Source organism: Ictidomys tridecemlineatus, unplaced genomic scaffold (assembly GCF_052094955.1).
Source record: "Ictidomys tridecemlineatus isolate mIctTri1 unplaced genomic scaffold, mIctTri1.hap1 Scaffold_81, whole genome shotgun sequence".
NCBI lineage: Eukaryota > Metazoa > Chordata > Mammalia > Rodentia > Sciuridae > Ictidomys > Ictidomys tridecemlineatus.
The window spans coordinates 151214-171655 of record NW_027526045.1 but is presented as its reverse complement, the minus strand read 5'-3'; the positions used below and the strand labels follow the sequence as shown (position 1 = coordinate 171655).

Genomic DNA, 20442 nt, shown 5'->3' with positions numbered 1-20442 from the left:
GCACCTTGGAAAGTTTACATGACATGGAGAAGATGAGGCCCTTCTCTTGAGAAGTTTACAGTCTGGAAATTTTGACTACTTGGAGTTTCAGTTGAGTGAACATTTTATTAAGGCAAATTCTTCATTTCCTAGAACTACTGTAGACTGAACTATTTTTGCACTTGTGAAATTAACCCAATCCAGATGAAAGAAAAGACTAAATTTGGTTGATAATTCTTTCAGGCTCATATAGTTTTATGAGTCTAGTAAACAAAACTGACCTAACAGACAACTGAAAAATTAAAGACTAGATCTCTTGAAGTGCAAGGGCTAAAACAACTGTTATTTGTTTTAAAAAGCAAACAGATGGTATGATTAGGGTTTACACTAGTTTAAAAATAGGCCAAGTATTGCATTCCCTTCATGCATTGTTCATTTAAAATAGTGAATATTAAAATACGTGGGTTCTACATGTAACCCACAAAAAAGCTCCTCACAAATCTTTATGTTCTGTGTATCAAATATGCACCTTGTGTACTATGAAAGTTTTATTTATGTCTCATCAAGTTAAAAGTAATGTAAATAGTGAAATTATAATAGGCTAATGACCTGCATATTTTTATATGAATGTCAATATATCTAAATAGGAAATAAATGGCAGTCATATCTACCTATATTAAAAAAATATATATCTTTCCAGATTTTTCATACTCATCACTTTATAAAGACAAGGTATGCAGGTTTTAAGGTTTCACAATCAGTTGTCAGAAAAACAGCAGTTGTTCCTAAAGTATCTCATTAGCATCTGACTCAATTTTTTAGATGACATGATTTAGAAGACGTAAACCCACCCCAAAATTTGTAATTATTCTGAGAGAGATGGTTTTAATGTTAACCCTAGAATCATTAATGTTAACCCTAGAAACAATAGCAATGTGATGTAGAACAACTAATCAACATGACTAAAAATGTGCTCACTTTCAGAAAAACAATCTGGTCATCTGGAAAAAAAAATCACAGCTACAATCTGGGGAACACTCCCATATAGGATATTGATCTGATCAAGGCACACTATTTCTAAGTAGAACTATCAGATGAGGGTGAATTTAGGCCAGCTCTAAGGAACAGCCTATAAGACAGACCATAACTGATCCAATTTCCTTTCAAAGCAATCTGGTACTATCCTACCCACTTCAATTCAAAAGTTTGAAGTTAATTCAAATCAAAAGACCATATTGGAGCAAAAGTGAGCAAATGTGTAAATCCTAGCACATTCTTATTGCTGTATTAAGTTTGAAGATGAGCATACCTACCACAGCAGTATTGTTCCAGGAAGCAGGGTAGGAACAGTGGTAAATTAGGAAACAGACTATTAATTGCACAATTAATAGGAAAGTAAAAACAAGTTTCAAAATCTACAATAAACCTGTATCCAAAGGAGTTATAACAATGAGGTGCTGGACTTTAGTTCTGTGGTACAGCTTTGCAATGGACTCACTGGCCTATAGGTACGGCTCACTTCCTGCCTCCTGAAGGATGAATATGCTACACAGAGCTATGATGGTTTCTACTGAGTGGTAAAATTCACAGAAATTAGACATTACTCATGTCAGAATCATTCCTTGTTCAAAGTTTGATGTAGATGAAGATAAAGTGGTTTCTTGGTCAATAACTGCAATTTCTTTTAAAGTCAGTGGGTTTCTTGTATCTGTAACCACAATAGATTTAAAATACTTTGATGATTGATCTACTCCAATGTTACATTCTCGATAAGAGGGACTAAGAAGAAACATGAACTAGTAACCATTAGAAAAGTATGAATCCTATATGTATATCACTTACAGTTCTATTACAGTTGGCCCAGGTTTAATCTCATCCATCTCCATGAAAGCAAAACATTTGGTGCTGGTAAACCTTTTTGTAAGCTTGTAGTGTTTTAATTCAAAGAAGATAGCTGCACCTAAGGAATTAAAACAAACAACATAAGCCAGAGACCACACATTTCTTATGTGTCACCAGAAGCCTATGATTTTACAAAGTAATGTGTCAAACAGTCTGATGACACAACTGTTGATAACTCACTGTGGCTGTCACTCCAAGCTCTGGTACTAGCATGTCTGAGTGACATTTCTCCATATCATTTAATTCTACAAAGTACAACAAAATTGTATAGCAAGAATGTAAGTTATGTGCACAGGTAGAATCATAAACTACCAAAGAATATAAAATATTAAATACCACAAGAAAAACAGAAGTTACTTAAGTATCAGCAGTACCTATAAAAATGGTTTCAATAAGCACCTATATTAGATAGAATAGAAATTTAAAAGTTCCTTTAAAAAAAATTCTACCTTATATAATTTCTCTCCCTCCTGAAACAACCACGCCCAGATTGTCCTTTCCATATTCTTACAAACTAACTGCCAGTTATAGTATCTTTTTACCCAATGCATCTTATTGAAAGAAAAAAAATAATTTAACTGTTAGAAAGTAATCATTAGGTTCCTAAAAGGACTTAAGGTAATTATTAGGGAACCTGCTTCCTTAACTCTGTATTATGAGAAAAACTTCCCTATCAAATAATATTTAACCACATTATTACACAACTAGATAATGCAACTGCTAATTCTCATATTTTAAAAAAATTGATTTGACTTTAAGTCAATATTCATAACTATGTGACATAAGATCTTGTGTTAAGTACACTATGAACACAAACCCAGATAAGTACTGTGTCCTTAAGAAGTCAGTAACTGATAATTACAAACCTTTGGTTAATTTTTCAATATGCTTCTGGAGCTCAATGTCCACATTAAAATGAACATATGTATCTTCTTTTCTTGAAGCCACAGGAGTATCTTGCACAGGAGTTAAATCTATGCCATTCAGATCTGGAGAAAAGTTTCTGCTTATGAGCATTCACATATACAGACGGAAAATATAGAAACTGCAAAGGTTACAGTTCCTAAAGAGGCATGGAAAGAGCTGAGAGGAGATTCTCAGGTTAAGAGATTCCTATTTGGTGTGAGCAAGTATGTGACAGTTGTTGAAGTTCATGGGGTATGTGGAGAGAAATGAATATAGACTGGATAGGAGACCTCATGAAGGGGACAAGGAAGCCTTTACATGGCCAAGTGGACAAAACTTGATCTTCATAGTAAAGTGGTAAAAAGAACAAACATGTTTTTCTTAGGGAATAGCCCACTATATTTTTCTATGCAAAAAAAAAATCTGGAGTATTTAATTTGCCACATGGAGCTCTGCCACCAATTTCTAACTTTGATCAAGTATGACTTATTTAGAAAAGCCTTTAAACCTAACCTTATCATAATTTCCCTGTTAAGAACCAAAAATGGATGAGAACAGCCAACAAAAAACCTTTTGTTAATGAATAATTTTTCATATATATAAATTCTGGTTATACTGTTTACAACATACCCTGAATTTACAACAACCAGATGGTACGTTATATATAGTTTTAATTTTCTGGTTTTTAAAATCTCAGTTTAGTCAAATGCAACATGGACTCATTTAATAACTCCTCAGTGTTTATGTGTTATTCATTTATGTGTCTCAAAAAGCTCAAAAACAATTTAGTACATTTAATAATTAAAAAATATTTACATAAAAATATTTCAGTTTAACATATGCAAAGGTAATTTAACATTTACAACATCATTAAATATTTTTGTGTTTTAAGTATACTTTCTGAATGAGTATGCAGTTTTACAAATGGCCTATGAAACAATGTAAATATTTTCCAGTATACTATATATTTGATAACTGGTAACATCGGAATTTAAAAGTGTACCAGTATTAGTGCTGTGGATTCTGTTCTTTAAATAAATGTTTTTCTTTGTGGTCAATTGATAAAAGTTCCTCCATTTAATTTCAGCACCAATCTGTTCCTTTGGTGCAAAACTATAGATTAAAATAAGCCGTTTGTACTAACTATAGTTATTTCTGTAAAATGGTATAATTTATTCCTTAATCACATCATCATCCCACGGGATTGCTTTCAGGGCATGGATGTTATGGACGCACCCTACTTCCCTGTCCCCTGATTTTCATCTGCCTCTGTAGGACTCACCTAAGTAGATACCTCAGTAGCACAGGAAGAAGAAGGGGTTGAAGCAGGAGAGATGGGAAAACAGGACATGGGGCTTTGTGGAGAGAAATGAATATAGACTGGGTAGGAGAAGGTGAGGGGTGCTATTGTTAATCTACATCCTGAAGGCTGTAGCTGCTTTTAAGGACAATGTGTATGTTTAGTCTGCACGTTAGATGGAATCTGAAGAGCAAAAATCTATACAAACTCAAAAGCAAAAGTGAGTGTATAAGTAGGAAATATTTTTTGTAAGTCTTTCGAACTATGTTCTGTTATGATCTCTTCTAGGATTTTGCCTCATTATAGAATGCATTAAAGTAAGTTGTCACATATACAAGATCATCCCCTGTCAAAAACTTTGTCCCATATGAGAAAAAACATAATGCAATTTGCCAGTTATTTACCCTTTACACTAACTGTAATATAGGGATCGATGCACTGTCCAGCGTCTTTCAGACCAATTTTCTCAATCCTGATAGTGAGTAATGTCATTCCCGGTTCTGATGGCAACCTTGGTAATAAAGTACCTGGCAACAGAGAAACCTCAATAAAAGTTAGCTCCACCAATAATGCAGAGTAAATACTTTGACAAACAGAAGATATAGCCTACCTCTTAGGAACTAGCTAGGCATTATGTATTTTTATTTCCAAAATTCATGAACATCTGATGTTATACTTTTTTAGAAAAATATTTAAATTTACACATAATATATCTGCATTTCCCACCCATACAATCACCTTTAAGCAGAAATAATAATTTCTATAATAATAGTATATAGTATGTATAATAAAAGTATGTTAAAAACATCACTTGAGGAAGCCCAATGATACATAATAGTATAATATGCTCACATAATATTTATATTCAATATGTACTTCTATATTATATTCAGCATCTTAATATGAAGTGGTAGAACAAAGACAAGAAAAGCTTTTAAAATACTTGTTATACTGTTCTAAAGTCTGAGACATTTAATATCACAGTTGATCAATACATTCTTCTCTTTAGTTACTCCTAATAAAGAAAATAATTTACAATTTGATATTTATGTTTTAATTTAACTATATAGTCTAACTTCTATTCTTCATTCTATTTTGTATGATTTATTCCCTCAGAAATTAGTACTATACAGACTGACATATAAAATGGCCATTTGTATAACTGAACATTTTTTCCAAAACCAACTAAAATTTTTAAAACTAAAACCCACCAGAACAACATGACAACATTCACCCACCAAGAACATATGAAGGAAGAAATCAACTGTTCAGTATGTTCCCTTTTTTGAAACTACCAATAGAGAACAGATGCAAATAAGCTGATTTTAATCAAGTATGTATACAGAACCTCAAAATACACTTAACAAAAGATTTTGGTTGATGTTTTTCAAGTTTCTATTCAACAATGTGTTATGCTACTTTTAATGATGAGTTATTTGAAATACATGAAGTAATCAACACACTACATTTGAAAATACACATTTGATTGATGGCAAATGTGGCTTGAGGAAATTTTGGGAGGTGATGGGAATGTTCTGAACTTGTATAGTGATGGCAGATGCAAAACTCTATAGAGGTGTCAAAAATCGATGAATTTTATACTTACAGAAGGGAAATGTTATGAAATGCAAATTGTACCTCAACAGTGCTGTTAAAAATGTATTACTTTCTATTTTAAACAAATATGAAGACAATACAGACAAATGCAATAATAGGAAGGCCTGGAGGCTGCATTCCACTGTTGCATTAACAAACCTAAATGGGCTCAGGCTGATATCATTAAATATATACATAATACCTTTTATGCATGTTCTTTGATTGACAAGTGAAGGTACTTTTAGAAGAGGGGCTTGTACCTGGACATCTGGGATGAACTTCAGAAAGTTAAGAAACACTTCTGAAATTTTATGAAAAATGTGAATATGTATACATTTATATTTATATATATACATACATATTCATATGTATGTATATCATATATGAATTTTTCTGCAGAAAAGTTCATTCTATTATGTAGTACATGGCTGTATAAATATGCTACAGTTTATGTACACATTCTTGTGTTGATAGACATTTGAATTACTTCAAGTGTTTGGATATAGTTAACAGGCTATTATAAATACTCTTCTAACATCTTCTAGTGCCCATAAGCACCCATTTCTGAAACAGGGGAATCACTAAGTCACCTGGCATGTTACCTCCATACCTACTATGTAATGACAATCCATTTCTCAAGGTGGTTGTGCCAACTTTTATTCCTAGCCCAAGTGCAGTAGTGTTCCCATTGCTCCACATCCTCACTAGGTACTGTTTTCTCAGATTCTTCATGTTAGCCAATTTTGGTATAAAGAGATCAATCATTTTAATTTGCATTCCTCTGAAGATTAATAAGGTTGAGCACCTTTTAGAATAAATCAAATGTATGATTTCCTCTTTTCTGAAGTGTGTTCAATTATTTTGCTCGATTTTCTATTGAGATGTCTATCTTATTGAGCTGTAGGAGGTCTCTATTATTTTGCTGGACAAATGTTTTACAAATAGCTTCTTAGTAGTTTTCCTTTATAAAGACTTTTTGTTGAAGTAGAGCATATACATTTTAAAATGCACAAATTGTTAGTACAGTTTGCTGAACTTCCACAAAGTGAATACACCTGTATAACTAGTATCAGATCTAGGAAAGATATGATCAGCCTCCTGGGAGTGTCCTTCCCCCCACCCTATCCAATTCACTCTTCCAAAAGATATTATTATATTACTGCTAGTAATATTCAAATTTCTTAATATCTTCCTTTACAATCAGTGCTTTTTATGTCATATTTAAGAAAACTTACCCCACTCCAAAATCATAAAGGTATTATCTTGAAAGCATAGTTTTGCCATTCACACTTAATTCTATATGTCACATAGAATTATTGACTACGGTGTATAGTAGGAGCTTTAATTTTATTCAATTTCACATAAATACTCAATTGTCTCAGCACTACTCATTAAAAAGACTGACATTTTCCACCACTGATCTGCAGTCCCACCTCAATCATAAATCATGTGGCAATCACTTTCTGAGTTTTCTATTCTGTCTTACCGGACTGTTTATCCTCTTACCACTAATACAGTATCTTAATTCTATAGCTGTATAAAAGGTCCAGGAACTGCAATAAAAATTCAGATGAGTTTCAGAAAGAGTCTATCTTTATAAACTGCTTCTTCTAATTTATGAACTAGTATATATCTTTACATTTTAAAAATCATAACAATTATTTAATAGAATTTTATTTGACCTAAAAGCCTTCAGAAATAAAGACCTACAGATCCAGGGAAAACTCCTGTTTTTTTGTTTATGTTCCATGAAGAATGTATGGCCATGTAGAAATGACTGGAAAAGGGGGTGTGAGCTAATGGTAAAAGGCTGCCAGGGTCCCAGCAAGCCCTGTCTGGTCAGATTCTTCTTGGCCTCTCTGTATAGCTTTCTTTCCTTCTGGACCTAAGGCAGGTCCTGTCTGGAATGAGGGTTTGTAAGGGAGGGGTAAGGGAGGGTAGGGGGACAGTAAGGGAATAGCAGGGAGGGAAGGAAAGAGAAAGAGAAAGAGAGAAAGAGCGCTTTCTAGGTTTTATGACTGGCTTTGGGAGAAAAGGGTGAATGGACAGGAGGGCAGGAGGAGAGCAGAGGCTTTGCTGCTGAGGTTGCTTTTGGGATTCCAATCTCCTTCAGTTAGAAGTTCTCAGCAGGCAAAAACCTCACCCTTTGGGCTATCATATTCTGATCTGACCCTGCCCACCTTCCCCCTCTCTCTCTCCCTCCTCCTCCCTTTCTCCTTTTAAGAAGGGAATGTGTAGATCTTTCCATCTTCTAAGATCTTCTTTGATTTCTCTCTTTAGGGTTCTGTAGTTTTCATTGTATAGATCTTTGACTTCTTTCATTGATTCTCAAGTATCATTTTTTTGAGGTTATTGTGAATGGAGTAGTTTTCCTCATTTCCTTCTCGGAGGCTTTGTCACTGATATACAGAAATGCCTTTGATTTATGGGTATTGATTTATATCCTGCTCCTTTGCTGAATTCATTTACTATTTCTGGAAAGATCGACCTTGCTCTTGGATAGGCAGAATTAATATTATCAAAATGACCATACTACCAAAAGTGCTATATAGATTTAATGCAATTCCAATCAAAATCTCAATGGCATTCCTCATAGAAATAGAAAAAGCAATCATGAAATTCATCTGGAAAAATAAGAGACCAAGAATAGCTAAAGAAATCCTTAGCAGGAAGAGTGAAGCAGGGAGTATTGCTATATGAGACCTTAAACTATACTACACAGAAATAGTAACAAAAACAGCATGGTTTCAGCACTAAAACAGACTGGTAGGCCAATGGTACAGAATAGAGGACACAGAGACTAACCCACAAAATTACAATCATCTTATTTTAGACAAAGGTGCCAAAAACATGCACTGGAGAAAAGATAGCATTTTCAACAAATGGTGCTGGGAAAACTGGAAATCCATATGCAACAAAATGAAATTAAACTCATAACTCTCACCATGCACAAAAACTTAACTCAAAATGGATCAAGGACCTAGGAATTAAGCCAGAGACTCTTCGTCTAATAGAAGAAAAAAGTAGGCCCTAAACTTCATCATGTGGGTTAGACCACAACTTCCTTAATAAGACCCCTATGGCACAAGAATTAAAACCAGGAATCAATAAATGGGATGGATTCAAACTAAAAAGTTTTTTTGTCAGCAAAAGAAAACAATCCGTGAGGTGAACAGAGAGCCTACATCCTGGGAGAAAATTTTTACCCCTCACACATCAGATAGAGCACTAATCTCTAGGGTATAGAAAGAACTCAAAAGCTAAGCACTGAAAAAACAAGTAACCCAATCAAAAAATGGGCCAAGGACTTGAACAAACACTTCTCAGAAGAGGATATACAATCAATCAACAAATATATGAAAAAATTTTCAACATCTCTAGCAATCAGAGAAATGCAAATCAAAACTAAGATACAACTCCAGTCAGAATGGCAGCTATTATGAAGACAAACAACAATAAGTATTGGAGAGGATGTGGGGAAAAAGGCACACTCATACATTGCTGGTGGGACTGCAAATTGGTGCAGCCAATCTGGAAAGCAGTATGGAGATTCTTTGAAAATCTGGGAATGGAACCACCATTTGACCAAGCTATTCCTCTCCTTGGACTATACCCAAAGGACTTAAAAACAACATACTACAGGGACACAGCCACATCAATGTTTATAGCAGCACAATTCACAATAGCTAAACTGTGGAGCCAACCTACATGCCCTTAAGTGGATGAATGGATTTTAAAAAATGTGGCATATATACACTATGAACGTTTTTAAAAGAGAATAAAATCATGGCATTTGCAGGTAAATGGATGTTATTGGAGAAGATAATGCTAAGTGAAGTTAGTCAATCCCCCCAAAACAAATGCCAAATGTTTTCTCTGATATAAGGAGGCTGACTCATAATAGGGTAGGGAGGAGGAACATGGGATGAATAGATGGATTCTAGATAGGGAAGAGGGGAGTGAGGGAAAGAAAGGAGGCAGGGGATTAGCCTCCTAATGAATGTGATGGACATCATTATCCAAAGAACATGTCTGAAGACACAAATTGGGTGTCAACCTACTTTATATAGAGAGATACGAAAAATTGTGGTATATATGTGTAATAAGAATTGTAATGCAAAAAAAACCAAGTACATGAATAACGTGAATTGGCGTGAACATACTTTATACAAAGATAAAAAAAATTGTGCTCTATATGTGTAATAAGAATTGTCCATTGTCGTGTATTAAAAAAAATAAAATCAATAAAAGAAAAAGAAGGGAATGGGGAGTGAGTAGGGAAAAACTGTGGAATGAACCCAAACTAACTTTCCAATGCACATATGTGAATATACAATAATGAAACTCATCATTTTGAATATCTATAAGATACTAATTTTAAAAAATGTAAATAAATAGATCAGTAAAGTGGATGAAAGGGAACAGTGGGAGGGAGGATGAGGAGGGTGAAGGGACTGAATTGGAGCAAATTATATTCCATGCATTTATAATTAGTCCAAATGAATCTAATGTCAAGAATAACTATTATGAACAAATGAAAAAAAGAATAATGACTTCACTGTTTTTATAAAATGCATTCTCATAAACAATTCAATTGAGAGAAATGAAAAAAAGTAAAAGAGAATGTATAATTCAACATCTCACAAACCATAACAATTATTAAGTCACTCTTCCATCTTTTTCTCTAATATCAAGATGGCTCCAGTTTCATTTTCTTTTGATATTCTTTTATTTTTTCAACAAAGGTTTATTTTCTACATAAAATTCTTATATTTCTTTTGTTGAATTTATAATAAGTTCCTTGATATTATTTAATACTACTATAAATATTATAATAGTTCATTTTCTAAGCAACTATTACTTGTTTGAGATAGAATTGATTTGTCTGTACAGATTTTATATCCAGGAACCACATTATCTTATTAATGAGTTATGAATAGGTTTTTGCATATATTCTCTATATATTCATAAATATGCAAATAAAGAACATCCCCCCTTTTATATTTCATTTTCTTGTCCTAGTGCAGTAGCTAGGGCTTCCAAAACAATGCTGATGAAAAGAAGTAATAGATAATCTTGTTTTGTTCAAATTCATCATTAAATGATTTTGGGCTGTAAATGTCATGTAGCCATGTTTTATCAAGTTAAGGATGTTTTTCTGTTCTTTGCCAAGAATTGTTTAAAATCAAGGCTGTATTTCAAATTTAACTGAAAACTTTTTCTGCATTGTTGACAACTTTATGAAATCTTTCCCCTTAATCTGCTAATGTGAACTACCTTGATAAATTCTGCTAACAATAATTTGAAAAATCACTCATTAGTTCAGGGAGATTTTCTGAATTATTTTCCACAGCATCCTATGTTTATTCAGTCAATCTTCATTTGGCAGTTACATTATTTCTAACTTTTTATCATTATAAAAAACACCTAAACAGAGAATCTTGTGTATTTGCATATGTTTTCCCCTCTTTTTCCTGTATTTTGGGGGTGCATCTTCAGAGTAAATTCTCAGGAATGGGATTGCTAAGGAAAAAATATGTACTTATATGTTGTTAGAGAATGCTCAATTCCCCTCCAAAGGAACTGCACCATTTTTCTATTCCCACCAGTGATTAATAAGTATCTATTTCCCCTAAGACTCTCCAACAGTAGCTTTAATTTATGTTTTTATTAAAAATAAAGTTGAGTATCTTTTTATATGTTTAACGGGTATTTTTAAAATGTGTGTGTGTGTGTGTGTGTGTGTGTGTGTGCATGCTCACACGCTTGCTCATATTGTCTGTTCCTCTCATGTATTCTGCTTTGGTTATTACAATTAACATTTTTCTTTATACATTAAGAATGTTGGGTTGGGATGTAGCTCAGTGGCAAAGTGTCTGCCTTGCATTTGCAAAATCCTGGAATCGAACCCCAGTTCTAAAAAAGACAAAAAAGAACCCACCCCACCCCACCCCCAAAAACCCCCAAGAATGTTACCTCTTTTATGTATTACCTCTTTACTACCTGTTTTGACATTCAAAAGATGATTGCTTTACAACTTTCAAAGTCTTTTTGATGTTAAGATTATTTTTTGCCAAGTTGATATTAAACTTGTTGTTACTTTGGGGTGAGTCAATTTTATAAGCTGTCATTATCTAGATCTTTCAGTTGAAATGGTAGGGCTGATGCTATATTCCTTACCAACAATCTTTTTGCCTGAGACTACACAGTAAGGTTTAATGTAATCATTATGCTTCAGATAATTTAATATGGAGGCAGTGATTTCAAGTCTGAATTTCTTGTTTAATTCAAGGTAGAATGTCAAACATTGTGTTCCATAATGAAGGAAGCTGACTGTAATTAAGATCATAGATTACATAGAAAGGTGCCTATTTAAGGTGTTTCAGAATGCTCTATGATGTGCTCTCTCTACATGGTCAACTCTTACATACTCAGTGAGTCCTAAATCTGGCCAGATTTATTGAACTCCCTCAGCCCTTCTTTTTTGCCAACCTACGACATTGGTGCACATCTCTAATCATAATCATGTGCTTTTGGCTCTGTCTTGCTGACTACACAATAAGCATCCTGAAAGGTGTGGGAACTGTTCCTTTTGTGGTATGCACAAGGAATAAACAGATCTTTGTTGAAGAAATATTTTATTGAATGAATGACTGAATTTCCAGTTCTAGAGGTTATCATGCTCTAGTAAACAAATGGCTAGAGAATCTATATCAATGAGTGAAGAAATAATAAACATAAAAGAAGATCAAATACTAGAATAATACCATACCATCTATAGCTCCCAGGTAGATGAAAAAGGGTGCATGTTTTTGCATCAAAGATAGAACCATGATAGTTGTAAATTGAGCCAATGCATTAAAAGGAAGATTTCTAAGTGAAGAATTAATATATCCAATTACATAGTGTAATATGAGAACAAGTCAACTACATTCATAAAATTCGAAGACTAACAAGGATAAGAAAGAAATCACTACACACAATCCAGTGTAAACTGTGCTATTCCAGCTAGATCATCTGCTCTCAGATCTAGAGCAAAGATCAGAAGAAATGTTCTTCCAAATGGAACTGCTATGTAAATAAGAAATAGCTAACACTTGTGAGTATTTGTGTTGTGCTACATACTATCCTACTCCTCTCATCTAATCCTCACAACAATAGTTTAGTTCTATTTTTCAGAGGTGAAAAGTGAGGCATAGAAAAACAAATTATCCATAATCACACAGCAGTTTGGCTACAGAGTCCATGCTTTTAACCATCATGTCTCATTTTAACATTTTTATTTTAATTGTCCCTAAAGCCTTAAAAGGAACTGCAGGAGAACCTCCCCATCTCAAGCTTCTGCAAAGTTCCTTTTGCCATGTAAACATAACAGTCACAGGTTCCCAGGATTAGAATATAGACATTTTTGTGAGGCCACTATTTGTGCCTCATACTTTTAAATATGGAAAACTCTAAATGGCTACAGCTGTCCAAACCAAGTTTTCAATAACATCCCAGGGATGTTATTGAGCTGTCACTAAGAACTCCCAAGTAAGGGATTGATTAAAAAATAGTAACATTTGAACTTTGTACACTGAGCAGTGCACATTCACAGGAATGGACAGAGACTGAGTAGCCCAGATAGCAATATGATAGGTCTTTAACACTCATATAGCAGTGAGCAGCAGGACTGTGTTCATTTGGTTAATTCCACTTTCAGTTTTTACTGCAAGACAAAGGAAGCCATTGGTAGCTGGTGAGCCCCAAGTTGTACTGAACACAGAAAGCACGTCTTTTTGTGACTTATCTGCCCCCAACCACCTCTTATGCACTAACCAGAGTAAGCATGCTCTCACTGGTGTCAAAAAGAGTTGGAAGGAATTACTGAATTCAGTGTGATTTTCTGTGAGAGGAAGATTCTAAGCCTAAACCTAAAGACAACTCTGATAAAATAATGACAATGAATTGGAAGGTTTGGAACCATTTTACCACACTACTGTAATAGGGGATACCAAAAAGTCCATCTTGTTGATGGAAACTGTTTATTAACAGGTGGTACTTGGGTAAAAACTTAGGTTGCTCTATTTCATTGTGCTTCATCTGTGGAAAACAATTTATGAAGGTAGCTATGGATCCCCCAAATGGCTGTTTGTTAAACATAGACAAGTTTGCTTAAGAATGTTTTAAAAACTGTGTAAAAACATCTGACCTAGCCAAGAATGTTACAGCCTCTGCCACTGTGGAGAGGAAAGGGAATTGTGCAAGTAAGGCCTCTGCCTCTGCTGGGCACCCAACAGCACTGACACAGACCCAGCAATGAAACACCACTGTACCTGCAACAGGTACAGAAAAACAATGGGAGAACATCTGAAGCCCCTCACCCCCCCGCCCATAACTTCTTTGTTCCAAGAGGGTGCTGAGAAAAATGAAGGTCTAAGTATCAAGTAGGATGGCCTCACATTCAATAGTCTCTGTGTAGCCATAGAGATCATGGAGAATCAGACAATAAAAGGACCACCAACCCGAGGATGAGTCTGGAGTGACATAGATATGAAGGTCAGTGGGATCCTTAAGGTCCTGTCCTCACATGCAGAAGAGGAAGTCATTCTTTTCTTTCAACTTTTTATTTTTGCTTTTTAAAAATTTCTATTGTTTATATTTCATATCATACCATAAGGACAATTTCTAGTCCAAAATTGGAAATGGCATGACAGTCTTTGTTCCAAAATAGTACATTATTGTCTAGGTAAGAACATTAAAAGAGGAAAATTACCAAAGATTATATTTTTTTAAAACACTGATTTGAATTTGATTTTTACATGATATTGTACAAATGTTTGTCACAGGCATTTACTTCAATAAGAGGTGAGTCAGTCTTCATTTTGCCTTGGTGCTTGGTGAATTAAATGTCATGAATAAGGAGTACAAAATTTGTTGTCCATACTTTTAGGACAGAGATGGACCTGATATCTAAAATGTAAACTAAGCATTATCATATGTGTGTGATTATATATTTATGTCTTCTTTGTTTTAGATTTATCATACTTGCAATTAAATTCAGATGTTTGATACTACCAATTCAAAGTCTGTCACACACATTTTTTAAGTGCACATTTCTTTGTAATTTTAAAATCCAATAAAAAGGATATATATAAAATAATATTTTCTATTATTTTGGGATAATTTTAACATAATTTAAAATAATGGTATTGTCAAATCATTATTTTGTCATAACATTTTGTAAATGGCACAAAACATGAAATGGGTCTTAAAAATCTAGCAAGAGAAAAATTTTGCAATTTGTACTGCACATCTGCAATTTGTACACACATACAAATTGTGTGAAAATATGAAAACACATGCACAATTTCTTTTGGTTGGTAACTGATTAGTAGTTGAGGAACTGCTCCAACCTTTCAAGATAAAGAGTAAAATCATAAGAAGTTTATTCACTTTGAAATTATATTAAAAGTTTGATAAAAATCTTAGGGGTCATTAGCATTCAAACAATAACATTTCTAGGTCTGTCAAAAATTATACTTTATTAAAGTTGTTTGTATATAGGTTATGTGAGTATATTCTTGTTTTTATTTTCTTTATTGACTGGTACTAGAAATATGTATTTTTCTGTGTTCAGAAATATGTGATTTGGATAATGGCTGAATTCTTAAGTGTCACCATCATATCTGGAAAAAAATAATAAATACTCTCACAAAACCTAAGATGAATCAGTGGGTATATGCTTCATACACAGATGCCATTTAGCATGCAAGGAAGAGTTACTACAGGTGTTGGGTTAAAAATTTGAGTGGCCAGAGGACTTTCAAGAAAAAGCAGGCCTGGGGCTGGGGATGTGGCTCAAGCGGTAGCGTGCTCGCCTGGCATGCCTGCGGCCCGGGTTCGATCCTCAGCACCACATACAAACAAAGATGTTGTGTCCGCCAATAACTGAAAAATAAATATTAAAATTCTCTCTCTCTCCTCTCTCACTCTCTCTTTTAAAAAAAAGAAAGAAAAAGCAGGCCAGATGTTGCTTAGAGCCTTGATGAAGAGCCTACTCAATAGACATTTCCTATGAACCAATTTCTGCAAAGCTCTGGAGAAAACCTTTTGACTTCAAGTGACAAGATTCGTGGATTAAAAAACAAAACAAACAAAACAAAACAAACTGAGCCAGACATAGTGCTGCATGCCTGTAATCCCAACAACTTGGCAAGTTAAGGCAAGAGAGGCCAGCGTGGGCAACTTAGCAAAACCCTGTTTCAAAATAAAAAAATAAATCAAAGAGCTGGGGATGTAGCTAGGTGGTAGAGCATCCCTGACTTCAATCCCCAGTACTACAAACAAACATGTAGAAACAAATTATAAAAAAGAAATCTTTCAAAACTGCTTGAGAGTAATAGAATATTAACAAGCCTTAAAACTATTGAAAAACAGCTAGGAGAACTACCAGATAACATTGAATGGTATTTTCCTTTCCTTTCAATATAAGTACATGACTGGATGAGGGACTCTGGCTCTGACTGTTTGGCTCAGTCTGAGAATTTGAGACTTTGAGAGAAAGGATGTGCTCGGAGAGCCAGAGTCTATCTGCACACTTTGGTGGTATTTACTGTTTAACCCTAAATATATTCTGAAATTCTGTGAAATAAGGATGCCCTAATATTCATGGAACAGCAATGAATATTTTGTTGCAGTTTTCAACTTCCTATATGCATGGGTAAGAAAAAAACTGCACTTTAGCTGAAAATGAAATACATATTTGCTTAACTCTCAAGTTCAACTCAGAATTGAATATTTATGCAGGAAAGAAACAAGTACAGGTTTGATATTAAAGAAGTTAAATTCACTCTTCATTTTGAGTTTCAAAAAAACATTTTTTGTACATATCTAAGACTATATAAAAGATGAATAACCAATACAAATCTAGAATAATGTTGAGATTGCTAGGCTTATGTTTAGGTCACTCAGAAACGTTTTTTTAAATTTTGTCTAAAATTGTGACATGGCTATTTGTGCATGTGGTACTAGGAAATGAATGTAGGGCTTCACACAGGTGAGGCAAGCACCCTACCACTGAGCTACATCCCTAGTTCTTTCTATTTTGAGACAAAGTTGCCCCCACTGGCCTCAAACTTGCAATCCTCCTGCCTCAATTTCTCAAGTAGCTAGGATTATAAGCATATAATCCTGGCCAGCTATTTTTTTTAAATTTGTATTACTTTGGTTTATCATTTAGAAGCTTTAATATTCAACATGATAAATAAATTTTCAGGTAATAAATAATAGGTTATAAATTTTTATCCTCTATTTAAATGAAATCTACTGAGATTACCTTAAGAAAATTAAACTACTATTTGGACTTAAGCCAGTTAGTGTTTAAAGCAGTACAAAAAAGTTACTGTCTTATGAGAATTGAAGGCTTTGAAAATGATAATAATGTCAAAGAAAGGTTCAACAATTTTTTATTCTTTTCAAGAAAGGTTGGATAAAAATCCATTTTTGATTTTAAATGGGAATAAACTACTCTTGATCATACCATATTCATATATTATACTTTATCTCATTAGCTTAACAGTAGTAGTGTTTACCATGTGTGTTTGTCAAAACTTATAAAGCTGTACATTAAAAAAGATGCCTTTTATATATGTAAGGGACACCTTAATAAATCTTTTTTTAAAAAGATCACAATAAGCTAGATGCTATAGCACAAGCCTGGAATCCAGGTGACTTGGGAGGCTGAGGCAGGAGGATCCCAAGTTTAAGACTAATCTCAGCAACTAAGTGAGGCCCTAAGCAACTAAGTGAAATCCTGTCTCAAAATAAAAAATAAAAAGGGCTGAGAATGTGGCTCACTGGTAAAGTACCCCTGTGTTAAATCCTCAGTACCAAAAAAAAAAAAGTACAACAAACTTACAATTATATAAATTACATAAAATAAAGGTAATAAAAATGTTATAATTCTTAGAAGCACCCTGCCATGATAATGTAGACACAACAGCCTTATCACAAATGAAATCTTGGATGTCCACAGTATAACAATTTTTTTCCCATTCTATAATTAAGTTAAAGGTCAAATTGTCCTTCAATGACATTTTCAATTTTATAATGACACAGGCCCTGGAAAATATGATCAAAAATCAAATATAGCCAATTGAACTATATGTACTCTTTCTTACTTTGAGGAAAATAATTCATGGAATAGAAAGGTTTAGTTAGCTTTCTGTATCTCTGAAATAAAATACCAAAATGCTATATCAGAATAAAAAAATCTAATTACTTTGGGCTTAATCTTTCATAGCAAATAGACTTAATTTACAGAGTTTCTTTTCAACTCAGCAACCTGAACCCCATAAAGACCTGTCCATTTCATAACTTACATCATCTGCTTTAAGGATCTTGTTTGCTACAGAAGTATAACTAGTGAACAAATAACCAAACCCAGAAATTTATAGAACTGGAATCTATTTCAATTACAGCATGTGGTTTGAAAAGGAAATAAAAAATGCAGAAAAATTTTAGCAAATTTATTTACCACATCATCTCAGCAATCTTGAATTTCCTACAAATATAACAAGTAAAATATAGCTCTTTATTCATAAAGACAAGCATATTGGAAATAATTACCTTGTACCAAAGAAACACTAACAATAACATTTTATAGTGATTGTAATTTTTCTAATAATCCTATGGTGTAGGACTGTTAGCATCATTTATAGGTGATAATGAAAATACAGTAGCCACCACTACCCCAGCAAATGAAAAGTATAATGCCAAATGATTTGTATGTGGTGCCTAATTTTCATTGTAACCCTATGAATTAGACATTGTCAACATCTCTTTTTATAAAGAATTAAGTACAGTCACTTAACTACTGATTGGCAGATGTTAGACTCAAAAGCGCAGGTATGTTATTGGTCTAAGCCTATACTGTTTATATTTCAAACATCTTCTACCAAAGAGTATTTAAATTACTGAAATATGACTTTAATTATGAAGTTTTCTGGATGATATGTATATTATATTTAATTATACCATAAAGCATAGAGTCTTTTAAAAAAATGCATCACAATAGTACAGTGCTATTTCTACACTTCCAAAAATGAACTAATTCATCAGAAGTAAAAACTGTGCACTGTATAAGAACAGAAGAAAGTATAGAAGTAGAAGAGGCAAATAATTTACTCAGGGTGCTTGACTAGGGTATTTTACAACCTTGTCAAGATCTTCCAAAAATAAAAAGGACTTGCTATGTATTCTTTATTTCCCTGTTAAGGGCAACTGTTTAGTATCTATTCCTCCAGGTCCAGGTTTCACAATCATATATGATTATTTAAAGAACAGCTAGATATATAAAGAAAAGAATTAACATAGCAAACAGTTACTCTAGAAAGCCTACTTACAATGTTGGTCTATGGCTAGCATCTGGGAACCTGGATTTCAGCAGGATTCCCATCATGCCCTGTTAAGAAGATCACTGTGCCTAAACCGTCCATGCAAACAATATGGTTTGTGCTGAACACTTGCTTTCTTCCTGGAGTCTGTAGTTTTGGTTCATGCTAACCCCAATAAGTGTCTTGTGCACTGAATCTCTACAGTGCTTCCCCAATAGACAATATTTTTTCATTTCACAGGTGTGAAAGAATGTTGAGAGAATCAAATACATATTTGACTCTGCTGGGAGAGGACTCTTAGAAGTTTGGTTTCCTCTGGAATTTGCCTGTGTGCCTTTACCCTTTGCTGATTTTGTTCTTGTGTTTTCTTGTTGTAATGACTCAGAATACAACTGTGAGTACAGCTATATGCTGAGTACTGTGGGTATTCCTAGCCAATCACTAAACATGGGATGTTTTGAGGATCCCTGACACAAATAGTAAGATACTTTCACAATAAACCGATAGCTACCGCTAACAGAATGGCCATGATAATTTGCTTAAGATTGGCAAACCTGGAGATGTTTTACCTGCCACTAACAAGTACAAAAGTAAGTTCCAAACACCTGACCTTGAATTATATAATGTACATTTTTTGTACCCACCAGGCACTCTAGCAGGAAAAGAATTAGGAGACCCTGCTCCAGCACCACCTTCTTCTTCATCTTCTTCAAATTCCAAATGCTCTTCCTCACCAGGGGCTAAAATTCTCCTATATAAAAAAGGACAGAAAAATTAGTGAGCTACTCCACTTAATACACCAGCTAACCCTCATAGCCACTAACTTCCCAGATAAGATGCTGATTATTAGGTTGATGTTGATATAAATGTCAATGTCAATCATCTCATTGCTACCAGTCATATCACCAATACCAAATTTGATAGGGAAAAAATACATAAATATTTGAAAAACAGGCATAAAATAGATAATAAAATCAGAAGACAAAATATGGATGCTTATTTATTTACCTTAATGGGCTAGGCTGAACATCAAATGGAAATTCTTTATTATATTTGAGAATATTTTTTAGGACTAGAATAAAGACATAGACAAACATTAGTCTTATATCTTAGTCTTACATGTTATGTAAGTCTTATATATTAGTTAGTCTTATATGTTATATCTTAAATTGATACTTTTAATCTATTTTATAGTGTATTAAGCACACATTAATATATGTATTTTAAATTCTGAGCTTCACTATCATTTTAAGACTCTGCAATTGACTACTGAGTGTCTTAGCAAAATAAAAATGTCCATAGTGGACTGCAGGTACCAGTATTTTCAGAGTACTGTAAGATCTCCAAGGAAAGTCTCAGAGCCCACATAGAAAATGAACCATA

At 33.8% G+C, this 20442-nt stretch overlaps 1 long non-coding RNA gene across 1 annotated transcript; it reads right to left on the bottom strand.

Annotated features, from left to right (window-relative positions):
- Positions 1 to 124: 124 nt before the first annotated feature.
- Positions 125 to 19819, bottom strand: LOC144374671 (uncharacterized). The gene is made up of 3 exons (XR_013434018.1): positions 19704 to 19819; positions 4492 to 4614; positions 125 to 2870 (listed from the first exon to the last, which is right to left on the bottom strand). It is a non-coding gene; the product is annotated as an uncharacterized LOC144374671 (long non-coding RNA).
- Between the last annotated feature and the right edge of the window lie 623 nt (positions 19820 to 20442).